A 20853-nucleotide genomic window follows, 5' to 3' on the forward strand; every position below is an offset into this window, starting at 1 on the left:
TTAGTGTCAGACTTTTAAGTAGTAGACAATGTGTTTTTTCTATTTGAAAGATATCTAATTAACTGTACAAAAATTGCGTTATCCATCTCTACACCTTCACAATAAAACTACTATCAGTGGATCTGTGGAATCTAAGATAAACACAAGAATTTGTTATAATGAGCGGCACAATGGACCAAAGTATTAGCCTTTGTGATTTACTCCAATAAAAACTGCTCTAACCAACTGGATCCTAATTAAAGGAAAGGAATTTGCTTATAACTGCAAACACAAAGAAAAGACTGTTAGATAAGTGAAGCTGTGATTATACGCGAAATATTGCTACAGAACAATGTCAATTGATGAAATGTAGCACTGCTACAGCAATGTTACATTTTATTGGGAAGCTTGTTTCTGTGTACCCTTGGCTAAAAGGTGTTCTAATCAAATTGTATCCAACAACAGGGTGCATGCTAACCATAAGCAAACCCCCCCCCCCCCGTGATACACTGCATACTATTTAGAGTTATCAATTAAAGCACCTTTAGCTAGCCCTCAAAGTGACTAATTAAAGTCTCAATATAAATTCCCAATTATATTAAGCACAACATAATCATGCAGTATAACTTTGGATCTGTTTAATTATTTTAAAAATGAATTCTTTTTGAGTGTTACATGTTAAAAATAAAAGTTTTAAATTGTGTAGACACAGTATTTTGTCAAAAGTGTCTTTTGGTTATGACATATAGTCTCTACTTAGGAAGTAGCAAGCAACTATCAATATACTTATACATCACTTCCTAAAATGATATATTAGTTACCCCAACAAATACTGCTACTAAGTGTATCTCAGTGTACATCTTATAATATATCATTGAAAGCACTGTAAGCCTGCCTGTCTGGATGTCCGGTGTCCCTAGGGACAATCGCATTGCACCTTTGGCCTGTCACTCCGCCTCAGGCCATGCCCGCCGCCCCCCGCACCATGCCCGCCCCCGCACACCTGTCATTGGTCTGCGGCCAGCACCCGCACACCTCTCATTGGTCGGCGGCCAACACCACTGCCACACTGTGACAACCCTCACTGAGCTACACCACTGACACACTCTCCCACCCCTCACTGAGCTTTGGGAATTGCAGCACCTAACCCTCACTGCTCTGAGACATTTGCACCTCTGAGACATTTGAAACTTTTTTGGGACCACGCTTCACAACTCTCAACAGAGAAAACCCTGACCACCTGCTACCAATCAGGTACAGACTCTTACCTCGATAAATATTTATTTCACCACTGCAAACATACACCGCACGATCACATCCACACACCGCCTCTTAAAAACACCACCCCCACCCCCCCAGCCCACATCGCAGTCTGCTCCAGGCCTACCGACACAGCATTAACTCCCCCCCCCCCCCCAGCCCACATCACCCCCCCCCAGACAACATCACCCCCCACCCCACATCACATCAAATACACTACTCTCAACAATGGACATAACCATATTTCACCAAGCCTTTCCAACAATAACATTTTCATATCTAACAACCGTAACAAATAACATACACTTACCAAAATTGCCCTCATATACATGTGCTTTCTACTATTGTTCTTTTAAAAATACAATTTTACTACATATTACATAACATTCACATAACATTACAAGTTTACAATACAACATTTACACATACTTATTCACGGTTCACATCCCGGGCAACGCCGGGTCTCTATGCTAGTAACACAATAAAAGTTCCTTACTATGTCACTTCAGATGACACCCTGCTGTATTTTATCCAATACAACAGTTTTGTAGTATCAACCACTAGGTGGGAGTATTGACTCATTTATGGGGATGTGAACTAAAAGAGCCGTATACTCGCGACCTCTTCCACCTTGTTTTCCAAACTCTCGATGCACTCCGCCAGAGCCTGCATTTCGGCTCACCTCTCTTAGAGCCACGGTTAGATCTTTTTGAAAACTTCTCCGCATTCTAGCGAAGAGGTCCTCCATATATTCCCTGTTCAGGGATCTGGACTCCGTCCCTGATTCAGGCGGTGGATCACCTACTAGGCCCTCCTGGCACACGGCGGCATCTTGCCAAGCCTCGCTGAGAGGGGGCAGCTTCGGTCCCGGCGAGAAATAAGATGAGACGCTTGGAGGGTTCTTTTTATTGGTTTTGGGGTTCATCTCTGCAGTTTCCCCTGCTCTTTGGTGTTTTTCATAGGATCCAGCGTATTTTGCTTTTCTAGATGCTTTATTGCGTGGGGACTCGGGAGCTATTCCCCTATGCTTCCATCTAGGCTGACGTCACCGGAAGTCTCCTCCTCCACCTCTATTTTAATCTCGTGCTCCTCTTTTTCTTCCTACACCTCTATTTTAATCTCCTCCTCTTCCTTGTCTGAATCGTCTCCAATCCTTTCCTCCTCAACCATCTCCTCCTCAATGATAATTTCATCCAACTTCTTTATTTCTAAAGCATAACATTACATCAGTTACATTACTCCTCCTATTGCTATAACTCGTCCTACTGTATTACTCCATGTAACTCCTCCCTATATCTCCTCCTTTTACTGCATGTAACACCTCCCTATAACTTCTCTACTGTTCAATATAAACAATTTCTATAGCTCCTACTGTTCCATATACTGTAACCCATGCCAATAACTTCTCCAGCTCCTCCATATAACTACTCCTGTTCACTATAGCTGTTCCCTATAATTGCTCATATTGATTCATATAACCACTCCCTATAATTCCTAATTCTCCATACACCACATCCTTGTAACTTCAACTATTTCCCCACTAATTCCTTTATTGCTCCCTATAGCCATTCCCTATAACCCTTCCTAATGCTCCATATAGCTTCTCCTATTGCTCGGCATAAGTGCACCCTATAACGCCTCCTAATGCTCTATATTACCACACCTTATAACTCATATTGTTCCATATAAACCCTCCTATAATTCGTATTGTTCCATACGACTCCTCCTATTGTTCCATATAGCCCATCCCTATGACTACTTCTATTCCTCCATATAGTCACTCTCTATAACTAATGATCCATATAACCCCTCCATATAGCTCCTCCTACTGATCCATATAACCCTTCCCTATAACTCCTCCTATTGCTTTATGTACAGTAACAACTCCCGATACTCATCCTATTGCTCCATATAACCACACATTATAACTTCTCCTATTGCTCCATGTTACAACTCCCTATAAATCCTATTGCTCCATAGAACCACTCCCTATAAAATCTTCTGACTTCTCCCTATAACTCCTTTTTGCTCCAAATAACCTCTTCATACTGTATATCTCCTATATTAACTCTTACTGCTCCATATAGCCATTCCCTATAACTCTTCCTATTGCTCCATATAACTGCTCCCTATAAATCCTTAACAGCTCACTTTAACTTCTCCATTTGCGCTCTATAACTGCACCCTATATCTCCTCCAATTGCTCTCTTACCACTCCTTATAACTCCTATTTCTGCATAACCCCTCCCTATAACTCCTCCTTTTGCTCCATATAACAGCTCCCTATAACTGCTCACATGGATTCATATAACTGCCCCCTATAATTCATTCTATTACTCTATATTAACACTCCCAATAACTCCTATTGTTCCATATAACGCCTCCTATTGCCCCATATAACAGCTCCCTATAACTCCTCCTATTGCTTGATTTTACCTCTCCTAATAACTATTATTGGTCTATATTATCGCTCATAACACCTATTATTCGCTTTAGCCCAGTGGCTCCCCACCACTACCTCCTGCGTTACGCCGCTTGGCCTAGCCTTAACTGACCGGTTAATCACAGCTAGTTTTTTTTCCGGAATTTACACAACAGGGTTTTGTGTAATTGCGCTGCGCTCTCTGACTCAGAAATATCACTGTCACTGTATGAATGAGTATTATCAGTACTTGAAATAGCATTTATTTCCTTACCAGGTATCTCATCGCTCTGGTCGGTACACATCGCCAAACTAGGTCTAGAGCGCACCGCAGAGTTGCGGCATTTGTCTTGCTCCTCGCCATGCGCTGGTGAGGGGGGAGGTAGGGGTTCTGGTCTGAGTCCCAGCGTTGTGGTGACCAATCAATGGCCGCAGCTTTCTGTGGAAACTGAGGACACAGTCTGCAGTTACCATGCAGGATCCAGGGGCTGGGTTGCATCAAATTCCTCCTCTGGTAAAATCGCAGGACGTCTGTCCCTGCGCTGTAGGCAATCTGCCCCACCCAGCATGACCCATGGTTAGGGGAAGCAGGACCCCCCCCCCTCGGCAGCTGGAGTGATAAGACGTGCCGCCCTCGCCCCTGCCAGCTGAAGGTAGGTAAGTGGGGTGGTTTGGTATAGTGTGTGCTTTATTGCGGTACGTTACTGCATGGCTGTAGCCATACTCATTTAGCCCCCTATAGTGTGCGGGATTGATGAGGTTGCAGAGTGGCGCTGGGGGTGGCCTCAGGGGGGCGCTGATTTAGGGGTGGGCTGTAATGGTCACCTAGCAGTGCAGGACGTCTTGCGCACGAATACTGTGGGGATTCCAAGCAGTGGAACCTAATCATACTGATCCTGGGAGGGATACGAGTGCCGGGGAAACGGACGTGCTGCAGCCTGGTCGGAAGGTGAGCGCCTCTCCCGGTAGTCATGGAGATAGCAAGAGGGAGGCGAGCAACGGCGGCAGTGAGCCATGCGGGAGAGCGCCATCGACTGTGCGCGTGGGGACCAGCTTTCCCCGTAATCATAGTGATAAGGGGAGGGGGAGGTGTGCTGGCGGTGGAGTACCGGACGAAAGAGTGCCCTTGCAGAGTGGCCCTCTTCGTACCCGCATCGCTCCGGAGCGGGCGGTGCAGACAGGCGGCAGGGGAGCCAGGTTGGGAGGGGAGGGGGCAGGGGAATTAATACAATATTATTTTAATGTCAATTATTAAAGTTTGTTTTCATTTTAAGAGGCAATCCAAGCTTGGCATTTTTCCTCATTTATTTATAAAATATTTTACCAGGAAGTAATACATTGAGAGGTACCTCTCGTTTTCAAGTATGTCCTGGGCACAGAGTTAAGACAAATAATACATGTTTACAAATACAGTTAGATAATGAGCAGGGTATACATTATATACAAGACATTGCACGCACAGTTAAAGATAATTTGTATTATGGGCGTATGAAACAATTACAGACCATATTAAAATGTGGGACAGCCTTAGATTTGAAAGAACTTAGACTGGTGGTGGATGTAAGAGTCTCTGGTAGGTTGTTCCAGTTTTGGGGTGCACGGTAGGAGAAGGAGGAACGGCCGGATGCTTTGTTGAGCCTTGGGACCATGAACAGTATTTTGGAGTCTGATCTCAGGTGATAGGTGCTGCATGTGGTAGAGGTGAGGAGCTTGTTCAGGTAGCTGGGTAGCTTGCCAATAAAGAATTTGAAGGCAAGACAGGAAAGGTGAACTTTGCGCCTAGACTCGAGTGATGACCAATCTAGTTCTTTGAGCATTTCGCAGTGATGTGTGTTATAGTTGCATTGGAGAACAAAACGAAAAATTGAGTTGTAGAGGGTGTCAAGTTTGCTAAGGTGAGTTTGAGGTGCCGAGCCATATACTATGTCTCCATAGTCAATAATTGGCATTAGCATCTGCTGTGCGATACGTTTTCTGACCTGGAGACTTAGGGAGGATTTGTTCCTGTAGAGTACACGTAGTTTGGCATAGGTCTTGGTTGTCAGGGTATTAATGTGCATCCCGAATGTTAAGTGAGAGTCAAACCATATGCCCAGGTATTTAAAACTAGTAACAGGAGTTAGGGTGGTGTTAGTGTTGGTTGTAATCTGGAGCTCAGTCGCTGGAAGCTTAAAAAATTTAGTCTTGGTCCCAAACACCATTATTACAGTCTTGTCAGTGTTTAAAAACAGTTTGTTTTGGGAAATCCAGTTTTCGAGTCTGAAAAAGTCAGACTGAAGTATGTTTTGAAGGCCAGAGAGGCTATGGCTGTGTGCATATAGGATTGTGTCATCTGCATACATGTGTATTGAGGCTTCCTTACAAGCTGTGGGAAGATCATTGATGAACACTGAGAAGAGTAGGGGTCCCAGAACAGAGCCTTGCGGAACGCCAAAGGTGATAGCCAGGGGTTAGAGTTAGCGCCAGAGATGGACACATGTTGGGATCTACCTGATAGGTAGGACTGAAACCAGTTTAAAGCATGCTTCCCTATTCCAGAGCTCTGGAGTTTGTTGAGCAAGATAGCATGATCAACAGTATCAAAAGCCTTTGCAAAATCTAGGAATACTGCACCAGTGAGTTGACCCCGTTCCATTCCACACTGGATTTCATTGCAAACTTTTAGCAGGGTAGTTACGGTAGTGTTTGGGGCGAAAGCCAGATTGGAATTGGCTAGGAAAATTTGTCTTGTTATAGTAATCGCTTAATTGGGAGTGGACACATTTTTCCATGACTTTGGATAGGATTGGGAGAAGGGAGATTGGTCTGTAGTTTGAGACAGTGTTTTTGTCCCCACTTTTGAAGATTGGGACAACTCTGGCAGCTTTCCAGGTCTTAGGGATATGGCCAGTAGACAGGATAGAGTTGACTGTGGAAGCAATTGGTTTGGCAATTGCTGGGGCACCAAGTCTTAGGAACCTAGATTGTAGTAAGTCAGGTCCCCATTGGCTGCTTAGTTTTAATTTGAGAAGCGCTTGTGTAATCTCCTCTTCGGATACTGGGCCAAATTGAAAATTGTGGGCAATGTTGGGAGCGGGTGGGGCTATAGGGGTACTCCCAGGATGAGATTCAGGTTTGTGGTTTGGGTTGCGTTTTGCTAATAAGTTAGTAGCACACCCCACAAAGTAATCATTGAATGCATTTGCAATGTCGGTGGGGTTTGTCAGAGTAATATCGCCCTTAGTGATATTACTTGGCTGTTGGTGGTTAGAAGGCTGGAATATGTTGTTGATAACCTTCCAGAAGATAGCTGGGTTTGATGTGTTCTGGAGGAGATTGTCAGAGTAATATTGTGCTTTTGCGTGCCTTGTTTGCCTTGTGCACACGTTCCGCAAGCATCTGTAATGATTGAAATCCTTGGTAGTGCCAGTTATTTTGTGGCTTTTCCACAAGGCATCCCTGAACTGGTAGAGTGTTATAAGGTCAGGTGTAACCCATGGAAGGTGGGCACCCCGTACCCTTATTCTGCGTAGTGGAGCATGGGCATCACAGAGTTTTAAGAACTCGGATTGGAAATAGTCGAACGCAGAATCAGGGTCAGGAATTAAATCGATTCTGTGCCAAGGGCAGTTGGTAAGGTCAGCCAGAAATTGTCGTGGGTTAAAGTTTCTAAATGTTCTAGTGAGGAGAACTTTAGGGCTTGATTGGGGCGGTTTAATTTTCCTTACACAGTACAATATTGCATGGTCACTGAAAATGTCAGGAAGGATGCCAGAGGATTGGATTCTGCTGGGATTTGAGGAGAGAATCCAGTCAAGCAGGGAATGGTTGTGCGATTTCAGGTTTGTTCGTGAGGGTTGGGAAATGAGTTGCGATAGGTTAAGCGACTTGATTTGTGTGTGGATTTTGTGGTTTTTAGGGTCAAGCCAATTGAAGTTGAAATCCCCAAGAACTAGCAACTCACTCTTCTCATTCTGAGAGGAAATGGAGCCAAGAAACTGGGTGATATCAGTCAGAGATTGTAGAGGGGCTTTAGGGGGGCGGTAGATGCCAGCAATTAGGACGGGCTTAGAGAAGGGGAGGCAGGTTCTGCCAACTAGGATTTCAAAAGAGGTTGATCTTGGGGGGCAGTTTACCAGTGTAAATTGTAATGTGTCTGCAATATAAAATAACACCCCTCCTCCTCTCTTTGACCTATCTCTCCTAAAAATGGAGTATCCCTGAATGGTAATATGTGCATCAGGGGTTTTAGGGGTTAGCCAGGTTTCTGTGAGAACGAAGGCTTTTGGTTTATGCATAAGGCACCATGCCCTTAGTTCATCCAGTTTGGGCAGAAGACTCCGGATATTTATATGGGCGAGAGATAGGCCTTTTTGGAATTTGAAGGGGGTATTCTCAGGGGTATGGGACAGAGTTGAAGTGGGAGGGCCTGGGTTAGGTTCAATATCACCTGCTAAAGAGAGTAATAGTATGAGTAGAAATGTGAGTAATTGTTTGCAAGTTGAAACTTTATGATTTTTGCCAATTGAGTGGGCGGTGGTTGGATTGGATTGAAGCGGACCCTCATTCATTTTAACTCCGGGGACCCCCAACTTCTGGAGATACCTTCCTAGGGGGGGAGTTCCGGTAGCCTTTCCGTTTCCAGTGTTTACATAATGGCGGTGTTTAAAAACTCCTGCTCCCTGCGGGCCAATAGTTAGACGTGCCATCATTCGGTGCGGCTCACGTGGCGCGGGAGCTTTAAACTCTGAAGGGGGGCCCTGCAGCTGAAATTAATCAGGTCCAAAAGCCGTCTGGTTCAGACCATGTAAAAAAAAAAAAATAATTTAAAAAAAAGCTTGGATTGCTCCTTTTAGACATCATTTCAATTTCAACATTTGAAATTGCGCAGTGAGCACAATCAGAGCAGTCATCTTGTTCTTTTGTTAATAGCCTATATTCACTGTCCCTCCTTATATCTCAGCCCTAATTTCTTGCTGTACACCTGGATGTCGCGTTCTGCTCAAGATGTCTACTGTCTACCCTTTTGTATCTAAAGTCCTCTCCCTCATAAATCCGTTCTTACTTACTGCCCCATGCCTCTGGAATGCCCTTCTCAATATCTGACAACCAGCCTCTCTCCCCACCTTTAAGGACTATCTTAAAACACACCTCGTTACGGACTCATTTGGGTAGCTCCCTTCTCTTGTATTATACATGTGGCATGGGTTCCCTTGGTGCCCCTCTGTTCCCTGACCTTAGCGCGCAATTGCGCTCAGCGGCGGGGAGAGTGCAGGCAGCATTGCGGCAGGTGCAGGGAGAGGCGAACGACTCGCGTGGCTTTCTCCTTCAGCCGTCGACATTTTAGTTATGCCATGCATGCTCAGTGCGCGAAGGCACAGTAGGGAGCGGCGGCGGCCATTACACAGAGGCTCTGCATGAAGAACTACAAGCCCCATAATGCATAGGAGCGAAGAAACACGACGCCAGGGAGCCAATAGCGCGGCTAGATTCCCCTGCACAGAATTAGATACATTTTGCGCGCTGAGAGGAGCATGCCAGTCGAAAGAGGGACAGCAAAGGGTCAGGTAGTGTTCAGGGAATGGTACTTCTCTGGGCTAGGCCAGACTGTCTCCCCCAAGCTCCAGTTAGGCCCTGACTCACTAGTAGAGCAGTGATTGTTTTAGGGACAGGCCCTTAGGTAGGGACTCTGACCCATTATCTATTTGGTAGTCAGGGACACAGTGCTGCGCAGCCCTGCAAAGTGGGTTCTGGGATCCGAACGCCACAAAGGACACAGACTACACATACGGTGATATTATCCACACCGTAATTCACACAGTGGCAGATGACGACGTTGGACCGGACGGTTCCATGTGTATTCTGCGATACCTGCCCGGGGCTCCTGCACCCGGGTATCATTTTACAAGTGCACCAACACTGTACAACACATCGCTGATCATGCCTAAAGGGTGGGGGTATCACTTGGGGACACTTGTGGTAGAGTGGCCAAGGGCCTCGAACAGTATTATGGACACTGTGTGGGGACAAAGTGGTGGGTTGCGCCCTGCGAGGTGCATTGGCTAGTTGTATCTCTAGGGGTTAGGGGTATTTCATATAGTTAACCCTGTTACAGTATAGGACTGCTTGCATATCATATTAGTAAAGGTTATTGTTATATGTTGTGTGATACTATTATTTGTTCCTGCACGGCGTTATCCCCAACAATAGTGATCCCGTACAGGTCGAAGCGCTGTCATCTAGTAGCTCAGGTGTACCCCAGGCTATCAGTGGCGGAGGCTCATGTCTCTGTGAGCCAACAGGCAATATCAGCACCCGTAGACACTTCCCATAAAGGGGTAAGAGGGCTACATTTGGAGGCGCTGCTGAGATCTCAGACCTGGGGTGCCCAATTTAAATTACAAACAGTTCACTCCGTATAGGACCATGTCCATACCGTCTGGCAAGAGTGTCCACGAATGGGCCCTGCGGCACCACAAGTCACCACGCCTCGTGGTCACTGTTAGTCAAGTCCCAGTCACCCTGCAGTTACCCAGCTTACAAACTGCCCTGAGACAGATACCAGGATTCTCCAAAGCCTGTGTGGTAGATGCCCAATGGGACTTAGACCTCAAGTGGAGTACCCTCCTGGTTGATTGTCACAGCTCTCTAAGGCCCCGCTCAGCGGGTGTCCACTTATCTACCCTAGAATGCGCACCCGAACAGAAGCTAGCCCAGAGGAGTGTCTGACACCTCTAGCCGCCTCTCCCCCAGGGAGCGTTGCCAGCAGCCGCCGGTCTGACCAAAGCAGTCACAGTGCCTGCGGCCTAGGTGAAGCTCAGTTATTCGTAGATGCTTTGCAAAAACTTATTGACAAAATAGGTCAGCTGGCGCCAGCTCCCGCCTCCCCGCAACTAATGGAGGCTGTGACCCTGTTTTCCCAGTCGCAGAATTACCGGAAGCTCAAAGCTTTCTCTGGAGTCCTCCCCACACCTGCGGGAGAGGAAGCGATACACTCCTGGAAAGAGCATACGCCGACTGTGCTAGAAGAATGGTCCTGCTCCGACGCAGTAAAACGGCAACGCATCATGGAATGCCTTAGGCCGCCCGCCGCTACCATATTAAGCATTCACCGGGGGCAACACCCAGATATGACGCCTCGAATGTTAGTGGATTTCCTGATAGAAGCCTACGGATTGGAAGAGGATGCCGGGGCAATATGGTCTAAATATTACTATCTCTACCAGAAAAGGGGAGAATTGTTGGCGTTCATCCACCGCATACAGTTGATCCTAGGGAACCTTCTCGACCGCAAGTTGCTTCCCGCCTCCGAGATGGACGAAGCCCGAATCACCCTATAGCCAATATGATTCGTTGTATTGTCATGCAAGGGAGTCCTCCTATATTTTACAGGATTACTGCGGTAAGTGAAAGTGCACGAAGTACATAGTCTATTACACTCTTCCCAGAAGTCCAAAGGAGCCTCTGCTACGAAAATCAGAGAGCCCTATAAGAAGAAAGGAGATTCAGCCGGAAAGCTAAGTCTAAAACCTTTGGGAGAATATACCCTACTTACAGCACCCGCACTGCCACCAGGGAAGTAGTCTGCTAGTATTGCGGTAAGAAGGGTCATTTTGCCTACCAATGCCACGAGAAGGAAGACAAGGAAGAAGACCCTAAGGTGATGGTCTGCGGGGTTTACACTGGTCAAGCCGAGAACCCAAACACCACCGAGGGAGACGTTTCCCCACCCTCGGATGGACCTTCGGAACCAAGGCCTGATGATGGAAACCTTCCAATTCAACCTAGAGAATCCGCAACTCTTAGTTCTGAAAAGGCCACGTGATCATTGATAATGGCAGCCGTACAGCACATAGCTCGCAGCCCTGGCCCCGGAATCTCTTCCCACTGATCGTCCTAGAGCGTGGCGCTCTAGGTGATGTTCGGGTTCTCGGCTTGACCAGTGTAAACCCCGCAGACCATCACCTTAGGGTCTTCTTCCTTGTCTTCCTTCTCAGGGCATTGGTAGGCAAAATGACCCTTCTTACCGCAATGATAGCAGACTACTTGCGGATTGTCTAGGTTGCCAGTCCAAAGCCATCCCGGCCGCTGACTGTGATCCCAGTAGAATGCACATCACACAAGATAAGATCATCTCCTGTTCACTATCAGAGTTGTGACCCCATAGCCGGTATCATACGCCAGGCCATTCTGAAAAACCATCTGTCCCTGCTAAAGCGTGCCCATAGCGATGTGGTCACCGTAATTATGAGAGAGGCGGACAAGTTCGAGATTGATACGGGACTACTCTATAGAGTGGTGCGATACCACAATCATCCGGACAGAAGACAACTGGTTCTTCCCCGAAACCTGCAACGTATGGTCCTGAATGCACTACACTATGAATACGGACAACTCTGGCTGAAAATACGAGAACCGGTAGAGCGACATTGTCGACAATTCTCCAGTTGTATTCAACGGCAGACCCTCCCGACCCGAGCAGCGCCCATGGCCCATCTGAAGAGCTCAGGCCCTATGGACTTAGTGTGCATGGACTTACTGTGTATTGAGCCTGATGCACGAGGGATATGCAACGTGCTGGTCATCACGGACCATTACACCCGAAATGCTCAAGCCTTCCCGAGCTTTCCCGACTAAAGATCAGAAGGCCATTACGGTGGCCAAGATTCTCTGGGAAAAGTACTTTATGCACTATGGCCTGCCCAATAGCCTGCGCTCGGATCAAGGTCGGGACTTTGAAAGCAGCCTAATTCGGGAATTGCTGAAACTTCTGGATATCAACAAGTCCCGAACCATGCCATATCACCGAGAAGGTGACACTCTGCCAGACTGATTTAACCGGACACTGCTGGACATGCTGGGCACTTTAAAATGGGGCGCAGAAGACAGAATGGAGTCGGCATGTGGAAACCCTGGTACATGCATACAACTGCACCTGCCATGAGTACACTGGCTTCTCTCCTTATTTTCTTATGTTCGGGCGAGAAGCACGGCTGCCCGTGGATGTACGCCTAAGAGTATCCACTGATTGGAATTGTGGATACCATCATTTTCAATACGTAAGGCGACTTCAATAAAGTCTACAACAAGCATATCAACAGGCTGAAAAGTCTACAGAAAAACTTAATGCTGCCAACAAAAGACGCTATGACCACAAGGTCAAACACCGGGAGATCCGGCCTGGGGACGTCGTGCTCCTCCGCAACTTGGGAATCCCGGGAAAGCATAAATTAGCCGATCGTTGGCGGGATGGCGTCTATGAAGTTGAGTCAGATGCCAGGCCTTCCGGTCTAACGAATAAAAGACGCGGATGGCCGGATAAAGGTATGGCACCGGAATCATCTGCTCCCTATAGCACACCACATGTGGGAGATTTTGAACCCGAAATACCGGCTAAACCCCTGGATGGTGAGCCTGAGCCATCAGAGGTCGGCCAAGAGACTGCAGATGATACCACCTCTGAAATCTCTAAAGACTCTCAAGACCCTATGGAGGGAACCTCTCAAAGGGGCCCTCGGCTTCAAGGAGCATCTCCCGGAGGAGCCACGGGTAAAGGGCCCTATCCACAAACTTCTAAGAGGGAGGCTCCAGAGAGCCCGTCTCTGGATCCAGAGCCCGTACTTTGTGCCCCAAAGAGACTATTCAGAGCCATTACTCCCCTCAAGGGAAGAGGCTGAGCCTCAGGACTATGCTTATTTCTCCCCAGCGGGAGTCACTGAAGACCAGCTCCGGAGGAGCCAAGGAGTTAAGTACCCACCAAACCGGGTAACCTATGATATAATTGGGGCACCCCACTATGAGATTCAGCAGTGGTCTCGGAGCAAAATCCAATCCGTAATTGCAATGCTCACAGAATTGTGTAACATTGTTTAAAGTCCATGCAATGTGATAAGTTGTATTGGTCAATGCATTTTTATTATATAAAAACTTATGTATGTAGTTATTTTGTTGTGTTTCGCTGTTCCCAAGCGGGAACGTTGGCATTCCACCAGGGGGAGAATGTGGCATGGGTTCCCCCGGTGCCCCTGTTCCCTCACCTTCGCGCGCAGTAGCGCTCAGCAGCGGAGGCGGGAACAGGTGCAGGCAGCATTGCGGCGGGTGCCGGGAGCGGCGAACGACTCGCCGGACACTTTCTCCTTCAGCTGCCGCCATTTTAGTTATGCCTCGCATGCGTGAGGTGCCGCGCATACATAGTGCAGGCGCCAGATTGCGCAGAGGCACAGTAGGGAGCGGCGGCCATTACACAGAGGCTCTGAATGGGGAACTACAAGCCCCATAATGCATAGGGGTGAAGAAACACATGACGCCTGGGAGCCAATAGCGCGGCCAGATTCCCCTGCACAACATTAGATATATTTTGCGCGCTGAGAGGAGCACACCAGTCGGAAGGACAGCAAAAGGGTCAGGTAGTGTCACTCCTATGGGTTAGGCCAGACTGTGCCCCCCAGGCCCCGACTCACTAGTAGAGCAGTGATTGCTTTAGGGACAGGCCCTTTAGGTAGGGACTCTGCCCCATTATCTATTTGGTAGTCAGGGACACAGTGCTACGCAGCGCAGGCCTGCAAGGTGGGTTCTGGGATCAGAACACCACAAAGGACACAGAGACTATACATACGGTGATATTATCCACACCGGAATTCACACCACACTGTGGCTGTGGCGGATGACGACGTTCGACCGGACGGTTTCCTGTGTATTCTGCGATACCCGGGAGCAGAAGCCCCCGGGCAGGTATCATTCTACAAGTGCACCAACACTGTACAACACACCGCTGATCACGCCTAAAGGGTGGGGGTATCACTTGAGGACACTTGTGGTAGAGTGGCCAAGGGCCTTGGACAGTATTATGTTCAGTGGGTTGCGCCCTGCGAGGTGCATTGGCTAGTTGTACCTCTAGGGGGAAGGGGTATTTCATATCATTAACCCTGTTACAGTATAGGACTGCTTGCATATCATATTAGTAAAGGTTATTGTTATGTTGTGTTCCTGCACGGGGTTATCCCCAACAACAGGTGGAGGCGGTGTCATCTAGTAGCTCAGGTGTACCCCAGGCTATCAGTGGCGGAGGCTCATGTCTCTGTGAGCCAACAGGTAATATCAGCACCCATAGACTCTTTCCATAAAGGGGTAAGAGGGCTACATACAGATATACCAGCATTAATGCTCCCCCTGGCACATTTCAGTGGGACACACACACCATGCATCTATATGCATGGCACTATAAAAATAAAGATATACATACAATCAAGAAATAGAGTCACTGAGAGCAGTGTTCCTACCATAGATGTCAATAAAATAAAATTGTGGTACTGCTACTAAAAAGTAGTGTTGCTTTTACCTGTGTCCTCATCAGTCTGGATGAGTATGTTGTTTGTCACCAGAGGGCACCCTATAGGTTAAATGAATGAGTAAATTGATGCACCATTAATTATTAGCATCAAGCAGGTGGATTTTAAACCCCGTCTTCCTACAGTACATTCCCCTCCCCCTGCGATCCCCCAAACAAGTGCTTTGAATACAGAGATACTAAAAGTGTTAAAAAGGTGCTTACCATTTAATGGCATGATAGGGGCTCCCTCGATGGCAATGACACAACAAACATATGAAAGCAAATCATTTTCTACAAATATTCAGAAAAGTATAAAACAAGTCTGATACAATAGCTCTGAAGGATCTGGGATTCTGTGTATGTTTTATGCCTCACAGCTGAATATTGTTACGGTTGCATACATCTGGTCTGTAACGGTTAAATACGCCTATAATATACATCTTCTCTGGCTGTGCATGCAATGTATTGTATATAATGTATACCCTGTTCATTTATGTAACTGTATTTGTAACCATGTGTAGCCGGGTCTCCCCTGCTGAGCAGCACCCCCCTCACCTGGTGTTCGATCGCGGGCGCCGCCGAGGCCAATGGCGGCCCCGCGCGGCGATCGAACAGGTCAGAGCCGCCAGGTCCCGGCTCGGGGGTTGCTGGGGACGCGTGCGGCCGGTTGCTAAGGCCGCACGCGCGTCGCAGGCCTCCCGGAGCCGGGCGGGAAGGGCGCCGCCATTGCCCCTTAGTCGCGCATGCGCAGTTAGAGCCCCAGATTCAGGGCAGAGTCGCGCAAGGGCAGGAACAGGCCAGGAGAGTCACGCATGCGCAGAAGTAGGTAGGGAATACAGCCAGCCTTTAGAGGGTCGCGCGAGAGTAGGGATAGACAGGGAGAGGTTGCGGCGGCCATTAGGGGTTAGTGCAGGTGTAGGACAGGCACGCATGCGGCCCCAATGTTATTACAGGTGCCCAGGGACTACAATTACCATAGTGCTTAGCGAGGGAGGCACCAGGTGCCTCATAGGAGCCAATAGGGCTGAAGGATTGTCCTGGAGCAAGTGGATACATTTGGCGGGCTGGAGCTACGGGCAGTCAGAGTCAGGAGCCCAAGGAAGGAAGGAGGTAGGGTGCAGGAGCCGGAGACTCCCTGCACTAAGGCCCTAGTTAACCTTGTATTACCCCAGGTTAGTGAGTGTTGCCAGGGATAGTCTCAGAGAGGGACCCTGTCACTCATGGTAGTCAGAGCTGGGGAATAGCTAGGGATAAAGGGGGCTGAGGTTAGTCTGCAGAGCGTTGCGGCAGGCGTTTAGGTGAATTAGTGGCACGAGACAGCTGGGGGGTTCATAGCGGTAACCAGTCCGGGGAGCCATAGCTCAGGGTCCGTGTTGCGAGTGACGAGGCAACTGGGGGGGGTTCATAGCGGTAACCAATCCGGGGAGCCATGGCCCAGGGCCTGTATTATGAGTAGGGTGGGTACAAGACCTACCTATAATAGGATAGGCAACCCCGAATGCCCTAGGAGATTGACCCTTAAGCCACTTAAGGATGCTGTGCTATAGGGACGGCCTATAGTGCAGGGTGTGTCACGTTGCTGTTCCCGGAAAGCGGTTGGAACCACGTTGGGGTCCACAGAGACTGTGTTACTGTCTGCAGGAGTTCGGTTGGAGGAGTCCTCGTCGACGGACCCTTTGAGAAGATCGTTGCCGACCCGAGTACTGGAGTGCTCGGAAGGTATCAATATATAAGTGCACCACCGGGCCCTTAGCTAACTGTGACTGCGCAGTCACCCATTGCCTCTCTGCGGGAGTGTGAGACATTGGGTGGGGTTTTGGACAATGGGTGGGTTCACTGATGTTTGGGAAGCGTCCTGCGCGACGCAATAGGTGTTTCCTCTAGAGAGGGACACAGGTTGGTTACTAATGTAGTATGCACGTATGTCCTATGTTCATAAGTAAAGTCCTTAGTTATTATATAATCACTGTGTGTGTGGTTTCTGATTGGGTTCCTATGTAGGGTCATTCTACACTTCCATAGAATCCTACATAGGTGGAGGCGCTGAAAGAAGATCCGTTCCAGAGGATTCACCCCAGGCTCTCATTAGCGGAGGCTCAGACCTCCTGTGAGCCTGCAGGTATACGCACCACACCGGTAACACTGCAAGTTCTACTCACCCACACTATATGAGATTGGGTGGGGTGGAATACCCGTTACATTTGGAGGCGCTGCTGAGATGCGACCTGGGGTGCCCTGTTCCAATTTTTTTTCAAATTGTCCAAGTCCTATTTTTTTGTACACCATGGTTGTCAAGTCCGGACACGAGGTCCTCGCTTGGGCCTTGAGGATAAATAATCTTAGTCCCCGCCGTGTGGTGGCCTTAGAAGGCGTTCCCGCCAATATATCTGAAGATGAGATCTATGAACATATGCGTAAAATCCCTGGATGGCAGCACGCTCTTCTTATAGACTTAGAGCCAGCTTCCACGTCCCCGTGGAGATCGCGGCTTTTTGTCGTGTCATCCTCAAGGGATATATGCCCGTCCGAGTCACCGTCCATGTTATTTATGCCCGGGTGTCCCCCTGAGGGTTACCCTTTAGTATACGCTGACCCCGCGCCATGGCAACTTCCTCCAAGTGAGATGCGTGCACGTGATACCGCTCCCAAGGCGCAGAATGATTTTGCAGAAAACCATACGGGACTGGCGGGAAAACCAGAGCCCCGCCCCCGTAATGTGAGTGACTCAGTGCAGAGCGAAAACCAATCCTTTGTAAAAAATGCCCTTCCTTTAGATTCCACCAGGGGGAGCAAGCACGGTTATCTTCAACCATACGTGGACGCTGTGATAGACACTCTGATCTCTGAGGATGAGATGATGCATGAGGATGAGATAGACTTTCAGGGGATACACCCTAATGTGTATGTGCCCTGGCGAGCCCCAGGAATAGATCTCCTTATGCTACTGTGCCCCTGCTTGCAAGAAGCCTATGACGGGGGAGCCGACATATCCCAAGTGCCACTAGACTTCAGGATCACCGAGGTAGATGGGGAGCCGTGTACACAATGCTTTAGCCCCACCTGTGACTGTTCTAGGGGAGCACTGGCGTGGGAGCCCAGATGTGATTGTTGCGGTGCAATTTTCTTGACGCCTATTGTACCCCAGCCTACAGAGCCAGCTAAGGAGCCAAGTGAACCCTTGGCGGAGAAGAGCGCGACTGCAGTGGAGGTACCGGAGCACGCCAGCTTCGTACCCACAACCACTGGCTGTATTACAGAAGGATCTGGTGACTACCTTGCGGAGGATACTGTCATGATATCTTCCGGGGAAGAGGTGGAAGTCCCATCGGTGGCGATGCGCCTACCGGCGAACCACCCCAACGATGATGCAGAGGATACAGAGTCTGCTGTGGGTCCGTGTACCCTGGAAAAGGTGTATCCCGATGTTGCGGACCCTGCTGTGGGCCCGTGTGCCCTACAATGGTCAGTCCGACCTACTACAGAGGTACCATCGGTCCTAGGCTTGGGACCAGTACCTACAGACGACGAGGGTGAGTCGACTGCCCCAGGGGTGCTGGGGGTGAGCCTCCAGGTGACCGCGGAGCACGATGGCTCCTTAAGTCTGGTCGCCCGGGCGAAGGGCTCCCCTCTGCATCGCGTCCTGGTGGAGGTGTCCTCATTAGAAGGTAGCTGTCCAGAGAAGAGAGTGGACCAGTGTCTACCGCCGATCCTTACGGAAGAGGAGAAGCCCATCGTCAGCCAGCCGAGTGGTAAGGAACTCCCTTGTTCCCCACAGACTCCGATGGAGGTGGCCGTGAAGAAGGCCAAAGCTACGGTTCCTGAGCGGAGTGTGAGCCCGTGCGCTCCGACACAAGTGGTCCCAGGACTGGGATCCAACGCTCCCGAAGTTCGAGTCAGTGAGTGGACTGTCCCAGAAGAGTTGGGGACAGGTCCCGATACCACCAAGGTGGGAACTGACAGCGTCCCCGAGGACCTGTTGGCCACCGTGAATCACCGCAGGGGTAAGGTGTCTACTCTTTCCCTCCTGCCAGGTGAAACCGAGACATTGTCCAGTGCTCGCTTCTCAGTGGAAGCCTCGCAAAAATATGGGGTCAAAGACTGTGTGGAGAGAGATTCAGGGAGACTGGCCTCCTTTAAGCTCAAAAAGGAGCGCCCCATTCCTCAGGTAGTGGACCGCGGGAAAGGTCCTGGCCTCCTGGTCTACCGCATCCAAGCCGCGGATGATCGGGTAAAGGCCTGCTTAAAAGACGTTGTGCTACTCCTTCCACCAGGGGGAGGAAGTAGCACTGAACCAGTGACTGTTACGCCAGAGTGTGCTTTCCGAGAGATTCACCCCGGGGAGGCTCACGGACGCAAAAGTGAGGTACCCCCATCTGATCAGTTAGGGGCACCCCACAAATGGTCTCAGCAAGCAGCTGATACTCAGCTGGCCTCGGGTACTATGGGGTGTGATGTGACATGTTTTGGTGAGGGTAAAGTCGATCTGCTAAGAGTACCAGTTATGCAATGTAATTTTTTATTGTGTAAACTGATGCCAGGTTATGTGGTTCCCCAAGCGAGGGCGTTGGGTTTTTCACCAGGGGGAGGATGTAGCCGGGTCTCCCCTGCTGAGCAGCACCCCCCTCACCTGGTGTTCGATCGCGCGCGCCGCCGAGGCCAATGGCGGCCCCGCGCGGCGATCGAACAGGTGAGAGCCGCCAGGTACCGGCTCGGGGGTTGCTGGGGACGCGTGCGGCCGGTTGCTAAGGCCGCACGCGCATCGCAGGGCTCCCGGCACTCCCGGAGCCAGGCGGGAAGGGCGCCGCCATTGCCCCTTAGTCGCGCATGCGCAGTTAGAGCCCCAGATTCAGGGCAAAGTCGCGCAAGGGCAGGAACAGGCCAGGAGTCGCGCATGCGCAGAAGTAGGTAGGGAATACAGCCAGCCTTTAGAGGGTCGCGCGAGAGTAGGGATAAGGGATAGCCAGGGAGAGGTTGCGGCGGCCAATAGGGGTTAGTGCAGGTGTAGGACAGGCACGCATGCGGCCCCAATGTTATTACAGGCGCCCAGGGACTACAATTCCCATAGTGCTTAGCGAGGAGGACAGGCACGCATGCGGCCCCAATGTTATTACAGGCGCCCAGGGACTACAATTCCCATAGTGCTTAGCGAGGGAGGCACCAGGTGCCTCATAGGAGCCAATAGGGCTGAAGGATTGTCCTGGAGCAAGTGGATACATTTGGCGGGCTGGAGCTACGGGCAGTCAGAGTCAGGAGCCCAAGGAAGGAAGGAGGTAGGGTGCAGGAGCCGGAGACTCCCTGCACTAAGGCCCTAGTTAACCTTGTATTACCCCAGGTTAGTGAGTGTTGCCAGGGATAGTATCAGAGAGGGACCCTGTCACTCATGGTAGTCAGAGCTGGGGAATAGCCAGGGATAAAGGGGGCTGAGGTTAGTCTGCAGAGCGTTGCGGCAGGCGTTTAGGTGAATTAGTGGCACGAGGCAGCTGGGGGGTTCATAGCGGTAACCAGTCCGGGGAGCCATAGCCCAGGATCCGTGTTGCGAGTGACGAGGCAACTGGGGGGGGTTCATAGCGGTAACCAATCCGGGGAGCCCTTGCCCAGGGCGGCGTTGCGCGTAGTACGAGGCTACTGGGGGGGGTTCATAGCGGTAACCAATCCGGGGAGCCATGGCCCAGGGCCCGTATTATGAGTAGGGTGGGTACAAGACCTACCTATAATAGGATAGGCAACCCCGAATGCCCTAGGAGATTGACCCTTAAGCCACTTAAGGATGCTGTGCTATAGGGACGGCCTATAGTGCAGGGTGTGTCACGTTGCTGTTCCCGGAAAGCGGTTGGACCCACGTTGGGGTCCACAGAGACTGTGTTACTGTCTGCAGGAGTTCGGT

At 49.6% G+C, this 20853-nt stretch overlaps 1 long non-coding RNA gene across 6 annotated transcripts in view; it reads left to right on the forward strand.

The window, feature by feature from the left end:
- Positions 1 to 20853, forward strand: part of LOC142483883 (uncharacterized) — a 90877-nt gene that overhangs the window by 31085 nt on the left and 38939 nt on the right. For 2 of the 6 annotated variants that reach the window (XR_012797487.1, XR_012797485.1), the window contains exon 4: positions 1 to 1354. This exon is cut by the window's left edge. The exons of 3 other annotated variants lie outside the window; for them this stretch is intronic. This is a non-coding gene — a long non-coding RNA (uncharacterized LOC142483883). Of the gene's footprint in view, positions 1355 to 10563; positions 11276 to 20853 lie in introns of those variants that run through there. One more of the 6 variants, XR_012797488.1, reaches the window with a different exon arrangement.

The sequence above is a fragment of the Ascaphus truei genome, unplaced genomic scaffold (assembly GCF_040206685.1).
Source record: "Ascaphus truei isolate aAscTru1 unplaced genomic scaffold, aAscTru1.hap1 HAP1_SCAFFOLD_383, whole genome shotgun sequence".
NCBI lineage: Eukaryota > Metazoa > Chordata > Amphibia > Anura > Ascaphidae > Ascaphus > Ascaphus truei.